Here is a 19,426-nt window from a genome sequence, read left to right as displayed (position 1 = left end):
TAGAAAATGAAGGCTTGAGCCATTAAGCTATGCTCCTATATTATCATCACTGTAATTATTAGAGCTAGGATAAGAATCCAGTTTTCCTAATTTATAATTCATCACATTATCTTGCTTTGTTTTTAACTTCAAGCAACTTCTAGGGACAAGTTAGAAATTGGCATTTTCACTTTTGAGATAAATGAGATAAATCTGAGAGAACAGTGACAAATCAAAAATATTTCATTGCTTCTGAAACTCCTGTTCTTCTAGCAAAACAGAATCCCAAGGCTGTGTTCAGTAAGATTCTCTGATATATTTCTTGCTTGCTTATTATTCACTGTCTTTCTTGCTTTCACAGTTGGTAAAGACTCAGTAATTCTAACTATGAGGATATCAAACTGCACATGTGTACAGTTTAGATGAAGTTATTTATTTATTTTTGCCCCACAATTTTCTAAAAATGAAGATATAATTTCAAAAGGGTCTACTGGATTAACTGCAAGTCTTCTGTGGTGATATCCATAATATATATTATTTTATACCACAGTGTCACTTAATCAAGACCTAAGAGATAAAACAAGTTACTCCAAGCACATTTCTGAAACTAATATGAATCTATCTAAAATATCACTTAGAATCAACTGTAGATAAGTCTACTTGCAAAAAAGGCAGAGAACAAAAATACAGTTGGCAATTAAATGATTACATTTGACTATGTAAAAAGCCAGTAATAGAAATTCATGACAGAAAGTAAATTCTTTATATAAACAGTTTAGTTGCTGTTTTCATGGAAAGTGCAAAAACTTCATTAATTTGAATAAATATTTAGTGAATATCTATTGTTTTTCCATTGAGGATGTGCAGATGAATGAGGGAGACACAGCCTCTGCCCCCTTGGAACTTTCAATTATACAAAGATTAGAAGGTTAGAAATACAGCGTCTATGAGAATTCCTAATGAGTAAATCTTAACTAATACAAGGTGTCATGGAAGGCTTATACAGAGAAAATACCTTTAAACAAAGACATGAAAGTTAAGTAGAATTTGTCCAGGTGACTAGTTAGAGGAAGGTGTTCCCAGGAAGAAGAAATAGCATATCCCAAAGGGATTTAGAAAATTAAAGGGATGAAAAACTATGGAAGAAGCATCATGGCGAGGGAGGTAGGGCCAGATTATGAAGGAATTTAGGCCAAGTAAAGTATCTTAAATCTTATGTCACTAAACACTTTAACTGGAGCAGTATCGTGGTTGCTTTTCATTTTTAGAAGATGACTTCGGATGAGAACCATCTTGCAGACAACGGAGGGAGGCGTCAGTCACAGTCACCATTCACCGTTCATACAGGGTTCTGCTCAAGATCCTATGTGCTGCTCCAGAATGGATCCAAGCTGATGAGAGTGAAAATAGGACTGTCATGGGAAGAGACTGTATTGGTCCAGGCAAGAGATGACAGTGGCTTAGGCTTAAATGGAAGAAAAGCAGTGAAGTGGAAGTACTTGCAACCAACATATGAGGAGGTAGAATTCATGATGTATAATGTGTGATTATGGGAGCCGATATAGAGAAAATAATCAAGAATGATTCATTGCTTCCTGGTTCACTGGCTGTGGGTGCCATCTGGGGGGTCCAGGGAGTGTGGGAGGCAGAAGCAATCATAACTGCTTTTGGAGGCATGGTCGTTTTGAAGGACCCATGAAACATATGGTTGGAGATTTAGTATAAAATGTTTGGTATTTTGTTCTGGAGCTCAGAAGATAAATTTGACCGAGAGACATAAAGTCAAAAATAATCACTACTGAGATGGAACTAAAGTCACCAAAGTGGCAAAAATCAATAAATAAAAGCAGGCAAAGAGAAAACAGAGGGACTGGGGTGAAACCATCAGGATGCCTACAGTTAAATGTCTAATAGAAAGGACTTTGCTGGTGGTCCAGTGGTGAAAGACTTCAGCGTTCAATGATCAGGGAGCGAAGATCCCACATACCTCACCAACCAAAACATTTAAAAAAAAGAAGAAGAAGCAATACTGTCACTAATTCAATAAACTCTAAAAATGGTCCACAGGAAAAAAAATTCTTAAAAAAGTCTAATAGAAGAAAACTAGACAAAGTATGGCAAAAAAAAAAAAACACTACAAGATTGTAATTAGCCTCCAATTAAAATAAGTAAATTAATTTTTTAAAAAGGAAGGAAAGTAGACATGGAGGTAGAAGCAAAGACAGGAGAGGGGCATGGAGTTAAAGGGACTGAGTCTTTCAAGCAGAATGAGTGTTCAGTTACGTCCAAGACTGCTGTGAGGCCAGGAGTGTCCGTTCCATCCTCTGACATGGAGAGCCTTTTCCGCAGCAGTGTCTGGGGCAGCAGTCCTAGCGGACTGAATCGAGGAGTGAGTCGGGGATGCAGATGTGGGGGTGCAAGAAACTTGGCTGTCAACTGAGCAAGGCAGAGAAGATGAGGGGAAACTACTGAGTCCAAAGATTTCAGAGTGGCTGGGAAGTGTCGCGTGCAGAGCAGGGTTCTGAGTTTCCATGAGCAGAAAAGGATTGAAAGTGTGGAAGTTAATTGCTCAGTAGTGCCCAACTCTGTGTGACCCCGTGGACTGTAGTCCGCCAGGCTCCTCTGCCCATGGAATTCTCCAGGCAAGAACACTGTGCTGCTAAGTCACTTCAGTCGTGTCCGACTCTGTGCGACCCCATAGACGGCAGGCCACCAGGCTCCCCCGTCCCTGGGATTCTCCAGGCAAGAACACTGGAGTGGGTTGCCATTTCCTTCTCCAATGCATGAAAGTGAAAAGTGAAAGTGAAGTCACTCAGTCGTGTCTGACTCTTAGCGACCCCATGGACTGCAGCCCACCAGGCTCCTCCGTCCATGGGATTTTCCAGGCAAGAATACTGGAGTGGGTTGCCATTGCCTTCTCCAGGGGATCTTTCTGACCCAGGGACTGAACCCAGGTCTCCTGTATTCAGACAGATTCTTTACCATCTGAGCCACCAAGGAATCACAGTAAAGAATTACCTGAGAGAGTAAGGGGATTCTGAGGAATAATTCCTCCACTGGGTTACACAGCTATAAGAAGTTGTATGGGGGTAGTTGTGAGACCAGTGGCTTTTGTTTTCTCTGCAAGTAGGCTAAAGAGTTAAAGCACACACGCAAACAATAAATAGTGTCAAGCTTTGAAGCGGGCTAAGAATTATTTAAATGTCTTGTGGAGATTGGAGATAAGTGATAAGAGAACATGGCATGACCAGGTAATGTTCAGGGCCCAGTTTACATTGGGAATCAAGGATCAAAATGGCTAGTACCTTAAAGGAAACAGAAGCACAAAAATCAGAAAGAAAAAAACAAATACCGTATATTTACACATATTGTGAAATCTTTTAAACGGTGCAGCTGAAACTATCTGCAAGGCAAGAACAGAGAAGCAGACGCAGATAAATGACTCGTGGACACAGTGGGGGAAGGAGGGGTGGGACAACTGAGAGAACTGCCCTGACATGTAACATACAACACTGGACTAGCGTGTGTGAAACAGGCAGCTCGTGGGAAGCTGCTGCACGGCACAGGGAGCTCAGCCCGGTGCTCTGGACTGATCTGAGAGGTGGGATGGGAGGGAGGGGGGAAGGCTCAGGAGGGAGGGGATACATGTTGTACCTATAGCTGGTTCACGTCACTGTACAGCAGAAATTAACACAACATTGTGAAGCAATTCTACTCCCCCTGAAACCGAAAACCTGAAAAGCCAAAAAATCATTTTACTGAGCACCAAATACATACGACCTGGTGCATGTTTGTGGTAGAAGGAGATGTTCTTGTGTATTATGTGTGTCTATGTGCATATGTCCGGAGAAGGCGATGGCAACCCCACTCCAGGACTCTTGCCTGGAAAATCCCATGGACGGAGGAGCCTGGTAGGCTGCAGTCCATGGGGTCGCGAAGAGTCAGACATGACTGAGCGACTTCACTTTCACTTTTCACTTTCATGCATTGGATAAGGACATGGCATCCCACTCCAGTGTTCTTGCCTGGAGAATCCCAGGGATGGGGGAGCCTGGTAAGAGGCCGTCTACGGGGTCGCACAGAGTCGGACACGACTGAAGCGACTTAGCAGCAGCAGCAGCGTGTGCATATGTCAGGGTTCAATCCCTGGGTCAGGAAGATCCTCTGGAGAAGGGAATGGCAATTCACTCCAGTATTCTTGCCTGGAGAATCTCACGGACAGAGAAGCCTGGTGGGGCACAGTCTATAGGGTCGCAAAGGGTTGGACGTGACTGTATGTGTGTGCACATGTGTATCCATATGTATATATATTATTGAGTTAGTGTTATATTTTCCATATATGTGTTTATGCAGGAAATACAACCCTAAAACAATTTTGATTCATATAACCTTAATTTTCCAAACTGGAACAGTGATAATAACTAGCCAATTATAAATTGTATCCCATGAGAATGATCCCTGATTATACCCTAATAGGGCCTAGAAACTGGGATCTGGTGTAAAGGAAAGAGTTCTGGGATTCTCACAAGGCCATAATTATTTCTTAAATATTTCCAAACGGCTATTGCAAGATAGAATTATTATCTTAAGGCCAAGGAACTCAGGTTTGCCATTTGTTTGCAACTGTGAGGAAAATTAATACTGAAAACATTCTCAGAAGTTACCATCGGTAGTGAGGTGTGCTGGTGGCGGTTTAGTTGCTCAGTCACGTCTGCTTCTCTGTGACCCCATGGACTGCAGCCTGCCTGACTCCTCTGGCCATGGAATTTTCCAGGCAAGAATACTGGAGTGGGTTGCCATTTCCTCCTGCAGGGGATCCTCCCAACCCAGGGATCAAACTGGGTCTCCCACATCACAGGCAGATTCTTTACCACCTGAACCACCAGGGAAGCCCTTGGTAACCGGGTGAGTTAAGGCAGGTCTTACTTCATGGCCAAGAGGAGATTAACCCTACTCTGAGTCAGCTGGACTATCATCCAAGAAATAAGAATGAAGAAGATGGGGATGACGATCCTCCCTACTTCTCCCAAATTCACTGTAATTATTTATTGCTTCCTTAAGTCTGTGTAGGATATATTTCAATCTTCCCTGTACTGTAATTGATTATTTACATGTCTTAATCCTCTGCTATACTTTTCCTGGACCTGATTAGGAATAGTCAAGTGTTGAATGACTATTTCAACATGGTTTTGAAGAGTGCTCCCCTACTGAATAATAAACTTTCCTTAATAATTCATTTAACAATTATTATTGATTGCCTTCTGGAGGCCAGACATCATGCCACATACTGACCCCACAGCAGAGAAACAAAACAGATATGCTTAACTATTCTCATAGAATTCACAGTTTAGAGGGGAAAACAGCCATTAAACAAACAGATGCAGAACTGAATACAAAATTGAAAATTTAGATGAGTTGCTGAGCAAAGGAACAGCATGATACGAGAAAAACTGAATTAAATTTATATTAAGGAAAAATGTTGAGAAAGTTACAGGGAAAGCAGGCTTTATCAACCTCAGCATTATTGACATGTTAGAAGCGACAATTCTTTGCTGGAGAGAGCTGTCCTGTATGTTGTCCTTTGGCAGCTTCCTGACCTCTACCTACTGGATGCCAGCAGCACCATTCCAGTTGCAACAACCAAAGTGGTCTCAAGATATTGTCAAGTCACCCCAACAGAGAACCACTCATTTAAATTGAACCCAAATGTATAAGAAGTAAGCAAGAAGAAGGGATTTCCCCGGTGGCTCAAAAAGTGAAAAATCTGCCTGCAATGCGAGAGACCTAGGTTTGATCCATAGGTTGGGAAAATCCCCTGAAGGAGGGCATGGCTATCCACTCCAGTTATTCTTGCCTGGAGTATCCCACGGACAAAGGAGCCTGATGGGCTATATAGTCGATGGGGTCGCAAAGAATCCAACACAACTGAGCGACTAACACTTTCACTTTTCAAGCAGGAGGGAAACTGTCAGAAGAGCATTATTCTGGGAAGAGGAAATACCATGAGCAACCCATATGGGCAGAAAAGAGCCCCAAGCATTTAAGTAACCAAGAGGCTGGCATGGTAGGAGTATACTGAATGAGGTTGATTCTCATTGAACACTCATTCTCAATGAGTATACTGAAAGATTGGTGCCAGCAGGGTGGTAGAAGAAGGCAGAGGAAAATTGTTTTTAAAAAAAGGGTTTTGGAAGTATTTTAGATGAGTTCAGAATTTATTCTAGGAGAAATGGGAAGCTACAGGAGAGTTTTCAGGAGGAAAGTGGCAAGATAAAAGATGCAATTCGTATTTTAAACTATCTCTCTGTTTGCTCTGATAAGAATAAATAAGACTGAGAGTGGGAATGAGGAGGCCAGCTAGGGGCTGTTGCTATTTTCCAGGATGATGGCTTGGACCATCTTGGTTGGAAGTAGAAGGGCCGGTTTTGTTTACCAGGAATGATTGCAAGATGTAGTAAATTGCCCTTCATCTTTAGGAGAATGTCTTCTGTATAATTCATCTTCATCCAGTCCATAAAATTACTAAAGAGCTCAGGATCAGGGACAAAGCTTTGTAACTCGTCAGTAAGGATACATTTTCAAACCATACATTAACCCTTTATTTGAAGTTTTTCATGTTATAAATCTACCTGTCATATTAGCCTATATATTTGTATCTAGCCATTTGCTCTTCATTAACTAACTGAATCAATGTTTAATTCTATTTTAAATGATTAATTGTAGGAAAATAGATAAATTCATTATCCTGTGTGATGGGCATAACTTTATTCTCTGAATATTTCAGGTCCTTGGTCTATGGTAGAATTTCACTTCCTGATCCACTTATGTGTAAGGAGCACCCTGTGATTATTTCTGGACTATTAGTTGTGAGTAGAACTTTTACAAGTACTACAGGCCAAAATATTAATTGCCAGTACAAAACCACAAAACTTCCCATTATCCTCTAAGCTCTTAAGATAGTAGCTGCTCCATAAGTCAAAGCTTCTGAGTAAATTAAATGAAAAGACACTTCCAACACCACATGATAAGCAAACAACACGAGTATAAAATAAACCTTTGTTATTTTAAACCGCTGATATTTAGGGTGTGTGTGTGTGTCACTTTTCCTGATAAAGTTTATAAAAAATTATAAACCTGCAATAAAAAATAAAGTTTTATTTGAGTAACAAACAATCCAGGTTTTTTTCCACTCTGTCCCTGGAACCATTTAATAATGGCTACAACTTTGAGTCTTCTGGCATTTTTCCTTCTTCTCTCTCAAGTTGTAATGGCCAACTTGCTTATTCTCATAAAAAGTGTGTTAGATATGTCTCTGATTGATATATGGATACCTAGTTCATTCCTTTTAACTATCACATAACATCCCATTAAATGAATATGCTACTTTACTCTGATTACCATGTATACACATTTGTCTGTTAATAAACATTTAGGCCATTTTAAATTTCATAGCTCCATAGTAACAGATCATCTTTCTATATATCTCATTGTATACACGTGAAAGCAAGACGTCTGGGTTGTAGGATGTACCCATTTTGAGTTTTAATACATAATTGCTAAACTCTCCTCCAATATGACTAAATCATTTCCACTGCAACCATTTTTGTTAGGTTTATTCCTATATTTATTGTTTTGGTTTATTAAATAGGTAAGAACCTGACGTATTCCACATACAAAAAAAACCCCATTTGAATGGTGATTATGATCTGGCATTGTTAAGGACTTTGGCAATATATAGATAAATAGGGCATAATTAAGGAGCCATTGCTACACAAACAAGATTGCCTTGATTCTTTGTATTATGATTTATTAGGTAAAACTGGGATAATATTTTCTTTAATTGCAGTCACTTATGAAAATACGCTTTCAAATATGGTACACTTATCTATAACCTATTTTCTCCATCTTCAAGCTGAATAGCAAATTATATAAAATTCGTTACTTAACTGAAGTAGTTCTATAAAATATCTTATATAAGCTTATATTTCATTGTGGTTTCATTAATATCACATGATGGTTTTGGTAAATGCTAGGAAGAATTTATTTTTACTGCAAATGGAGACTGGGAATCTTTAAGTTACTTTCACTACAATTCTATTTGAAAGATGGAAAGGTATAGAACTATTTGAAGATGGATTAGAATTATTTTAAAACATATATTCTAAACTTTAGCTTTTATATTTAAAAAGCACTTTAAAGTTTTTAAATGAGGCATGAACAATAGATCAATAGATGAGAATCACAAAAGAGCTCAAATGAAATGAAGAAAGAAAAGAAGAAACAAAGACAAATGCAACAAATAGAAAATAGCAAGACAGCGGATTCTAATCCAGCTCTCAAGAATCACTCTAGATGTGGATAGTCTAAAAGCATTTTGTTAAGAGATTTTCAGATTGAATAAAAAAAGTGAAAGTGAAGTCCCTCAGTCATGTCCGACTCTTTGCGACCCTATGGACTGTAGCCTACCAGGCTTCTCCCTCCATGGGATTCTCCAGGCAAGAATACTGGAGAGGGTGACCATTTCCTTCTCCAGGGGATCTTCCCGACCCAGGGATCGAACCTGGGTCTCCCGCATTGGAGGCAGACGCTTTAACCTCTTAGCCATCAGAGAAGCCTGAATAAAAAAAGCATTACCTGAATCCATAAGAAAGCCAATTTAAATACAAAGAGTCATATAGATTAAATGAAGGGATGGAACTACTGTACACAATAGTTTGGCAGTTCCTCAAAAAGTTAAAACACAGAATTACCATGTGACCCAGAAATTCCACTCCTAGGTATAGATCCAAGACAACTGAAAACATGTTCACCAAAAATCTGTACACAAGAATTAAAAACAATCTAAAAGTTGAAACAATTCAAACGCCCATCAGCTAATAAATGGATAAACAACATTGGACATAGTCATACTGAATATTAGTCAGCCATAAAAAGCAACAAAGTACTGATGCATTCTACAAGTGGGAAACCCTGCAAACATTAGGATAAGTGAAAGAAACAAGAAAAAAAAAAATGCCACATACTATATGGTATCTCTACAATGGGCAAAATCATAGACTTAAAGTAGGTTCGTGTTTGCCAGGAGATAAAGGGAGGGGAGAACTGGGATTAATTGCTGACAGACTGAGATGTCATTTTGGAATAATGGAAATATTCTGGAATCAGATAATACTGATGGTAAAACAATAGTGTGAATATATTGAAAACCACTCTACTGAAGGCTTCAAAGTGATAAATTTTGTGTGAAATTTATCTCAGTAAAAACACTTTAAAAGGATGCAAAATGTTACACAATACAAACATAAATCAAAGAAAGCTGAATTAGCTTCATTAATTTTAGACAGACCAACATCAGAACAAGCAAAATGTTTAGGAATAAAAAGGGACATTATATAATAACAGAGGGGTCAATTCTCCAAGAAGACATAACAACTCTAAGCAACTGTGCACCTAACAGCGTATCAAAATGCATAAGACAAACACTGATAAAACTAAATAGGGAAACAGATAAATCTACTTCTAGAGCTGGAGACTTCACCACCATAAACAAGCAGGCAAAAATTCAGGAAGGACCTTGAACAGCAAGCACTATTAATCAACTTGGCATAATTCACATTTATGGAACCCTCTAAACACCAACATTAAACATACATTTTTTCTCAAGTGAGCACTAAACAGTCATCAAGACAGACTACATTCTGGTTCATAAAATAAACCTTAACAAATACAGAAGAATATAAATCATGCAAAGTATGTTCTGACACCATAATGGAAATGAACTAAATATCACTAACAACACTAGAAAATGGTCAAATAACTTGGAAAATATACATTTTTAAATAATCATGGGTTAAAAAATCAAAGAAAATTTTAAATATTTTGAATTTAATTATAATGCAAATACAACTTATCAAACATTGTGGGATACAGCTAAAGCAGTATTGACCTCAAGGAATAGCGACAGCATAAAATGAACATGTTTTTTAAAAAAGAAAGACCTACCAATCAATCAGTCTTAGGTTTTCATCTTAAGAAACCAGAGAAAGAATTGTACATTAAACTTAGCACCAGCAGAAGAGTGGAAATAATAAATATGAGAGTAGAAATCAATTAATTAAAAACAGGAAGGCAATAGAGAGAAATCAATGAAAACAGAATCTAGTTACCTGCAAAGAATAATAAAAAGTTCTACCTAGGCTAAGCAAGAAAAAACAAGAAAGAAAAAAGTTACCAATATAAAAAAGGAAAGAGGGGCTATCACTACTTATCCAATGGACATTTGAATGGTAAAAGAATATGAAGGACAATTCTGCAACCACAAGTTCAAAAATTTGGATAAAACGAAACAATTCTTCAAAAGCTGCAAACTACAAAATTCACTCAAGGAGAAACAGATAATCTGAATAGACATATCTATTAAAGAAATTAAATTATTACTTGAAAGTCTTTAATTTGAGAAAGAAAAAAACACCAAGCCCAGATGATTTCACTCATAATTTGTCCAAATATTTAAGGAAAACACATTAGCAATTCTACACAATCTCTTTCAAAAAATAGAAAAGAAGGGAATATTTTCCAATTCACTCTATGAAGTCATTAGTGTTAGCGTTAGTCACTCAGCCATGTCTGATTCTTTGTCACCCCATGGAGTGTAGCCTACCCAGCTCCTCTGTCCATGGGATTCTCCAGGCAAGAATACTGGAGTGGGTTGCCATTTCCTTCTCCAGGGGATTTTCCCAACCCAGGGATCGAACCTGAGTGTCCTGCACTGCAGGCAGATGCTTTACTATTTGAGCCACCAGGGAAGTCCTATGAAGTCACAATTACTCTAATATCAAAACCAGAGTAAAAAACATTATAAAAAAAAAGAAAACTGAAGACCAACGTCACTCATGAACACAGAAGCAAAGATCTCTAACAAAACGTGAAACAAAACTCAGTGATACAGGAAGCTCAGCCTGGCACTCTGTGATGACCTAGAGGGATGGTATATGGGGAGGATGGGAGACTCAAGTGGGGGGGATATATGTACAATTGTGACTGATTTGCATTGCTGTATGGCAGGAAGCAATACACCATAGTAAAGCAATTTTCCTCTAATTAAAAATAAATAAATATAAAAATAAGAAATGAACACAGAAGCTAAAAAATAAAACTAATATTTAAAATTTTAAAAAGCTCAGTGATATATAACACACTATGGCTAAATGGGGTTCATCATAGGACTGCAATGCTAGTTTAACATTCATAAATGTTAACAATCAGTTAATAGAAATAAACACTATATAATCATATTAATAAGTGCAAAAAAATTACTTGACAGACTTCAAAGTCCATTCATGATAAAAACTCCCCCAAACCTGGAAGAGACTGAAACTCTTTTTAACCTTACAAAGGATATATAAGGCAAACCTACAGCTAACACCACACTTAATGCCGAGACTTAATGCTTTATCTTCAGTATCAGACCAGTCATGGATTATTCTTCTCACCACTCATATTCAACAATGTATTAGACGACCTATCAAGTTCAGTAAGGTAAGTACATATTGTGAATGAAGACATAAAACTCCCTTTGTTGGCTGATGACATGATTGTCTAAGTGGAAAACCCCAAAGTCTATAAAAATTTCCTGGAACTAGTAAGTGAGTTAAAGCAAGAAGTCAGGAAACAAGGCCAGTATACAAAAGTCAGTTGATTTCCTATGTACTAATATTAGTAGCTGGAATTTTAAATAAAAAGTATTTATAATATTATCAAAAATGAATCACATATAAATATAAAAAAGAATATATAGGATGTATATGCAGGAAAGCCATAAAACACTGATGAAAGAAATCAAGAATATCAAAATACACGCAGAATGAATGCTCATAGAGTAGAAAAGTCAATATGGTTAAGATGTCAGTTCTTCCCTATTTGATCTGATATTTAACACAATCCCAATAAAACCCTTGAAAGCTTTTCTGTTGACATCAACCATTTTAAAAACTTATCTGGAAAGCAAAGATACTAGAGTAGTGTAAAAATTTCTGAAAAGAAAATAATTAAAAGACTCAATTTACCCAAGTCTAAGATTTCTGTAAAGCAACAGTAATATAGTGTGGTATTACTATAAGTATAAATATTTATTAAAAGATCAACAAAACAGATCAACAATATAAATAGGCCCCCAAAATACAGCAAACTGATTTTTGACAAAGGTACCTTGGCAATTCAATGAAGAAAGGGTAGTTTTTTAACAAATGGTATTAAAAGAGTTAGAAGAGCAAATGCACTTGGCTAGGCTTTGAATGGCAGTTGTTTGGTCAAATGGCAATCTATACGTTACTGTGAAGGTAATTTTTAGATATGATTAACATTTAAATCAGTCAGCTCTGAGCAAAGCAGATTATCCTCATCTAACCAAGCTGAGTGCTGAAGAATTGATGCTTTTGAACTGTGGTGTTGGAGAAGACTCTTGAGAGTCCCTTGGACTGCAAGGAGATCCAACCAGTCCATTCTGAAGGAGATCAGCCCTGGGTGTTCTTTGGAAGGAATGATGCTAAAGCTGAAACTCCAGGACTTTGGCCACCTCATGTGAAGAGTTGACTCATTGGAAAAGACTCTGATGCTGGGAGGGATTGGGGGCAGGAGAAGGGGACGACAGAGGATGAGATGGCTGGATGGCATCACCGACTTGATGGATGTGAATTTGAGAGAACTCCGGGAGAGGGTGATGGACAGGGAGGCCTGGCGTGCTGCGATTCATGAGGTCGCAAAGAGTCAGACACGACTGAGCGACTGAGCTGAACTGAACCAAGCTGAAGACCTGAAAGAGAAGAAATTCTACCTCCAGACTGTCCTCCAGCTTAGGATCACCAGTACTTCCCAGTTCTCTAGTCTACCTGCTTTCCCTCAGGACTTTTGACTTCTGCATGTAAGTCAATTACTTTAAATCAATCTCTTAATAGAGAGACAGACAGACAAACGTGAAGGCAGAGATGCGTGCGTGCACACTCAGTCGCTTCAGTCGTGTCTGTCTCCTTGTGACCCCAGGGACTGTAGCCCGCCAGGCTCCTCTGTTCATGGGATTCTCCAGGCAAGAATACTGGAGTCAGTGGCCATGCCCTCCTCCAAGGGATCTTCCTGACCCAGGGATCGAACCCAAGTCTCCTGTGTCTCCTGCACTGGCAGGCAGATCCTCTTCCCACTGAGCTGCCTGGGAAGCCCCCAAAGATAGAGATATATACATCCTATTGTTTCTGTTCCTCTGGAGAGCCTTGGATAATACAGTTCATTGTATAGTATCCGAATCAGTGACTGGAAAGATAATTTCCAATGGAAAGTTATTATTATAATTGCAAATTATTATAATTTGCAATGGAACCCTAAGATTGCTGCTCATCTATGTTCCTGCCAAAACATGATGTGTTCCCAGATGTGGACAAACTTTGAGTCACCCTAGTTATTTTACTTATTTTCATTGATTCAACATATGTTCTCAGTCTGCTATCAAAGCAAGCATAATTTTTTTTTCTGTTTAATTTTGGTGAGAGGTAAGTCAGTTTACTCCACTTGAAATTATTGTTTTTAGTCAAAAACAGAAAGACTGGGTTGTTGGTTTAAATTTGATAAACGCTATTAAGTCATATTCCTAGTGTTTTTGAATGAACTAGGAGTTGGACATACGCTCCTGATTAAAAGAAAAAGACATTTGCCAAAAGTATAAAATTGTATTCTCAGAAAATATCCAGAAGAAGAAACAAATCTCCACTTAGCAGAATGGATACCAAGATCTGCAGTCTACAAACAGCTGCTAAGCTTCTTAATTTGTACTCTATATCTCTCGCCAAAAATATTTTACAATGTTTTTAATTTATGCATTAAGAGCAATAATATCTAAACTCCCTGCCTCACACCTGGCAAGAAATAGCTGCTGTTACAGCAGATGACATTATCTTCAGCTGCTGAGTGGACGTTCATTCCCAAGATGTAAATAAGAATACCTGAGGATTAGCTACATACATACACAATGGGTAATAAAACTGAAGGAAAGAAATGGTCATCTGTTTCCCCAAGATAATCTATTTGCCCCCAAATTCCAGAAAAAAAAAACACTCCACAAACAAAACCTCAAAACCCTATCAAAGAAAGGTACCTTTCAACACTTCATATGATGGCTTCAAAAAATTTTAATCAATCAAAATTAAGTGCTAAAATTATGTAAGCTCAGAGACATACTGTGGCTGAGCTCTGAGTTCTCTACATAACTAGAAGTCCTTGCCTCTCTGTCACAGCTTCTGATTTCTCCAACTAAACAGTACAGCACTTCGAGCTTGTTCATTTTAGAAAAGGGTAAATGAGCCCAAATGTTGATCTACTTAACAGTTTCATAAAACCAAAGAGAGGACAATTTCCCAAATCTATGTGCTAACCTCAAAGAACCCAAGGGATGAAAATATACCCACATTCTTGCTTAGGAGTAGTCAGACTTACTGGATAGTAATGCAGACACAGCTTTCTGGTCTTCTCACCACTTTCAGCTGAAGAGGTCCCAGGAACCACTCGGCACACAGAGATGGGTCAGCACTGGGTACCAAGAGAAGTCTCTCCAACATATGAACACTATAAGAGATCCAAACAAACAGAAAGGAAAAGGGAAAGACAGATACGGTTAATGGTGGTACCTCTACAGAAGAACCCAATCAGGCTCATCATCCTCTAGCAGGAAACACCAGGGTCTCAGTTGCTTTATATACCCAGGTGGTAGTTCCTTGATTGCTAGGATATACACCCAAACCCCAGACTATTCTTTTTCCCCAGATCTAGCCATCCTAAGTGCCTCACTCATTTTAATTTCTTCCATTTCCCCAAAATGCCCACTTCTCCTCCATTCCTAAACCTGGGTTATTTCTCAGCCTTAATTTTAGAACTCTGTTCTTTTTCTCTCATTCCTGTTGCTGAGAAGGGAAGATTTAATTTTTTAGTTTTGGAACAAAGACAGATAGAAAAGGTCACTAAGATGGTCTGGTCTTCTCTAGGGAAAAAAAGTTTTGAAACTAGAGATCAGTTTCTCTGACTGCTGGACTGAAAGTGGGCCATGAGTTGTAAAAACAGCACCTTTAAAATACATTCAGTCCAGCAAAAAACACTATAGCATTGTAAATTAAACACTCCATATTGTAGGTTATCACATAGCATCAAAATTCGCCTCACTGAAAGTAACACCAAGAACCAAAAGGACATGGTCTACCTCCATAGCTCCTAGTGGACTGCCTTAATAGGAGGGGAGTTTTAGGATCCCTAGATTATGAGGAGGCAATGAGTTTCGATTTGTGAGCAATATCTGACTGGTTACTGGCTATGGTAAGAACACTTCTGAGGCTTTGCTGAGGCTTAAAAAAGTAGGTTCTGGGATCAACTACTGACAGCTAGTGGTGGTTCAGAAGTGACCAGATATCAAACCATAAGCCATTAGTCCATCTTATATTAGGAATGAATGCATGTAAAGCTTCCAGAAAATTATCTATAGAAGTAATTTGGTGAAAGATATAAACTTGCAAGTTGAAACACTAGGCAAACCCCAAGCTAGATCATTCAGAGAAAACCACATGTAGAAATTCTGTAATCAAACTGCAGAAAACTGAAGAGAAAGAAAAATCTTGAAAGCTGTTGTGGTGAGGGTAGTGAGGAGATATTGCATTTTATACATAGCAGAATAATGATTTGAATGACTTCAAATTTTTGAAACCATGAAAGACACAAAACAAATAACATTTTTAAAGTGCTGAGTAAAAAGAACTGTCAACCCAGAATTTTATATAGAGAAAAAAACTCCATCAAGAATGAAGGCAAATGAAAAGATGAAGAAAACTTTCTTCAGATGAAGAAAACGAAGAGAATTGTCCCTATTGATCTTCCCATAAAGAAAATCTCTTTAGGCTAAAGAAAATGACACCAGAGGAAACTTAGAACTTCAGAAATGAAATGGAATGACTGAAACGGTAAACATTTTGGAAAACAGAATAGGTTATGTTTTTTTTTCCTTAAGTTTTTAACATATATTTCATTGTTGTAATAAAAATATATAGTATTTTCTGGGGAGAATGTTTCAATGTACATAGATGTAATATACTTGGAAAATACAACATAGGGGAGAAGATTTGTTTCATGGCCTAACATGTGGTCTATCTTGGAGAACGTTCCACATGTATTTGAGAAGAATGTGTATTCTAGTTTTTTTGGATAGTGTTTCTGTTTACATGTGTTAGGTCCAATTGATCTATAGTGTTTTTCCTGTCTTTCCTTGTTGATCTCCTGAATGGTTGCATAAGCTTCTATTTTTTTATGCTAAGTGGTAAAATATTAACTCTAAGATGACTATAAAAATTAGCTATGTATATTGTAATCCCAGAGTAACCATTAAAAAATAATACAAAGCAGTAGCAGCAAAACATCAATACATATTAATTGCTTTAAAAAATTCAAATACCCAAAAGAAGATCTGAAAGGAACAAATATCAGAGGAGAAAAATAGAAAAGTAATAAAATGATTGACTTGGTGAACCATAGAAATTATTGCATTAATGTGACTGCTTTAAATACAACTATTAAAAATTATCAGACTGGATTTTTCAGAAAGACTCAACTGTAAGCTGGCTGTAAAATCACAGTTTAAATACAATTATATAGATTGAGTAAAAGAAAAAAGGATGGAAAGAGGTATTTCATAGTTATAGAAAATCAAGGAATGACAATGGTCAAAATTTCAAAATAAAATAAAATTGGAGGATTTATAGTACTTAATTTAAAATTCAGTAGACACAACAGTAATCAAAGAGTGTGGTTTTGGCAAGAGAATGTGCATATAAATGAATGGATCAGAATAGAATCCAGATATCAGCTTACACACCAAAGTGCAACTGAATTTTGAAAAAGAGTGCAAAACCAATTTGGTAAGGAAATGACAGTCTTCCACAAATGGTGCTGGGACAATAGGTCATCCATATTATTTTTTTAAATCTTAATATATATTATACATCTTATGTAAACATTGATTCAAAATGGATCATAGACATAAATGTAAAATATAAAACTGTAAGAGAAAATCTTCGACATCTCAGGTTAGGCACTGAGTACATAGATATGACATCAAATACACAGCCCATAAAAGAAAAATATGATTAATTAGGTCATTGAAATTAAAAATATTTGGTCTCTGAAAGACAGGGAATGAATAAAAACAAGCCACAAGCTCAGAGAAAATATTTTAAATTTCCTAACAAAGAACTTGTATTGAGAATACATGCTCAATACATATGCATGAGCTCAATACCTGCTCATGCTCAATACGACTGAAGCTGCATCACTTCAGTCGTATCCGCCTCTGTGCGACCCCATAGGTGGCAGCTCACCAGGCTCCCCCGTCCTTGGGATTCTCCAGGCAGGAACATTGGAGTGGGTTGCCATTTCCTTCTCCTGAGAATACCTGAAGAACTTACAAAACTCAATGATAAGAAAACTCAACAACAATGAGGAAAAGATGTAAACAAATAGTTCACCAAAGAAAATATACAGACAGCAAATAAGGGCATCCAAAACAATCAACATCAAGATTCATTATGGAAACACAAATTTAAAACAGAGTAAGATTTCACTACCCATCTATTGGGGTCTTCCAGATGGCTCAGTGGGTAAAGAACCAACCTGCAATGCAGGAGACATAGGAGACCCAGGTTAGATCCCTGGGTCAGAAAGATTCCCTGGAGTAGGACATGGAAACCCACTCCAGTATTCTTGCCTGAAAAATCCCATGGACAGAGGAACCTGGTGGGCTACAGTCTATAGTGTCCCAAAGAGTTGGACGTGACTGCATACACGAGGCGGAAAGAACTCATCTATTAAAATGACCAAACAGCAAACAAACAACAAAGACATCTGCAAAACTAAGTTCTGGCAAAGATGCAAAAGAGCAAGTAGGAATCTCAGGCATTACTGGTAGAAATGCAAATGGCACAGCCACTAAGAAAAATATCTTGTCAGTTTCTTATAAAGTTAAACATGCTGTAACTTTCTATCCAGAAATCCTACTCATAGGTATTTATACAAGTAAAAGAAAAACATGCTCACATGAAAACCTGCTCACAAATGTTTACAGCAGTTTCATTCACCAAAACTAGAAGCAACCCACATGTCCTTCATCTAGAGAATGAATAGTCAAACTGTATTAACTCTATTTAAAGGAAAACTACTTGAGAATAAAATGGCTTACTGAATTAAAAAAAAGGGGGGGCATGGTATCTACAACAACATATAAATTTCAAATATACTGGTTGAAACAAGTTGGACTAAAAAGTTCACATACTATATGAATATGAATAGTTTTATTTGACATTCTGGGAATTATAAAACTTTATGGGTAGAGAACAGATCAGTGGTTCAGTTCAGTTCAGTTCAGTTTAGTTGCACAGTCGTGTCAGACTCTTTGCGACGCCATGGACTACAGCACACCAGGCTTCCCTGTCCATCACCAACTCCCGAAGCCTACTCAGATTCATGTCCATCGCGTCGGTGATGCCATCCAACCATCTCATCCTCTGCCGTCTCCCTCTCCTCCCGCCTTCAATCTCTTCCAGGATCAAGGTCTTTTCCAATGAGTTGGTTCTTCGCATCAGGTGGCCAACGTATTGGAGTTTGAGCTTCAGCATCAGTCCTTCCAATGAATATTCAGGACTGATTTCCTTTAGGATTGACTGGTCGGATCTCCTTGCAGTCCAAGGGACTTTCAAGAATCTTCTCCAGCACCACAGTTCAAAAGCATCAATTATTTCTGACTATAAAGTGTAAGTCTGAGGACATCTTGGGGGAGAGTGTTAAATTGTTCTGAATCTTGATTATGGTCATGGTTATGGGACTCTGTGCATTTGTTAAATCTCATAGAACCATGCAACATAAAAACTGAAGTTTACTGTTTATAAATTTAAAATGAATTTGAAAAGATTAAAATCCCCCCCCAATTTCCATTTAAGCCAACAAACTGAGCACAGATTAATACATAGTGCTTGCTCTTAAAAGAAAAATAAATTTTCATTAATTTAACTCTTTATTATTATAATATTTCCTCTTACCAAAGAAAAATAATACAATTCTTATCTTCCTATTATAAAGCACCAATGTACTCAGCAGTGTTGCTAAAATACTCTGTCAAAAGGATGGAGGCAGAAAAGAACAGATTGTGTGCTTTTTGATAAATCTTCATTGCTACATGTGTGGTTGTTCTGTAAGTAGGGAATCTGCTATCTTGGTACTTTTCCGAATAGAGTTGTTTAACAGGAAGAATCAATGAAATTACTGGCTGATGAATGAGCATGAAAACACAGAATGTTGCTATCTTTATTTACAATGAAAAAGTATAGGCCTTAAGACTAAACAGAGCAAAAGACATATATTGTGTGATTCATTTTCT

General features: G+C 37.7%; 1 protein-coding gene across 3 annotated transcripts in view; it reads right to left on the bottom strand.

Moving 5' to 3' along the window:
• Positions 1-19,426, bottom strand: part of GNGT1 (G protein subunit gamma transducin 1) — a 369,003-nt gene that overhangs the window by 185,857 nt on the left and 163,720 nt on the right. For all 3 annotated transcript variants that reach the window (XM_069587421.1, XM_069587424.1, XM_069587422.1), the window contains exon 2: positions 14,458-14,586. The gene's annotated coding sequence lies outside the window, so the exon portion shown is untranslated. The remainder of the gene's footprint in view (positions 1-14,457; positions 14,587-19,426) is intronic.

Source organism: Ovis canadensis, chromosome 4 (genome assembly GCF_042477335.2).
Source record: "Ovis canadensis isolate MfBH-ARS-UI-01 breed Bighorn chromosome 4, ARS-UI_OviCan_v2, whole genome shotgun sequence".
Lineage (NCBI taxonomy): Eukaryota > Metazoa > Chordata > Mammalia > Artiodactyla > Bovidae > Ovis > Ovis canadensis.
The sequence above is the reverse complement of the archived record's forward strand: the minus strand, read 5'-3'. Positions and strand labels throughout refer to the sequence as shown.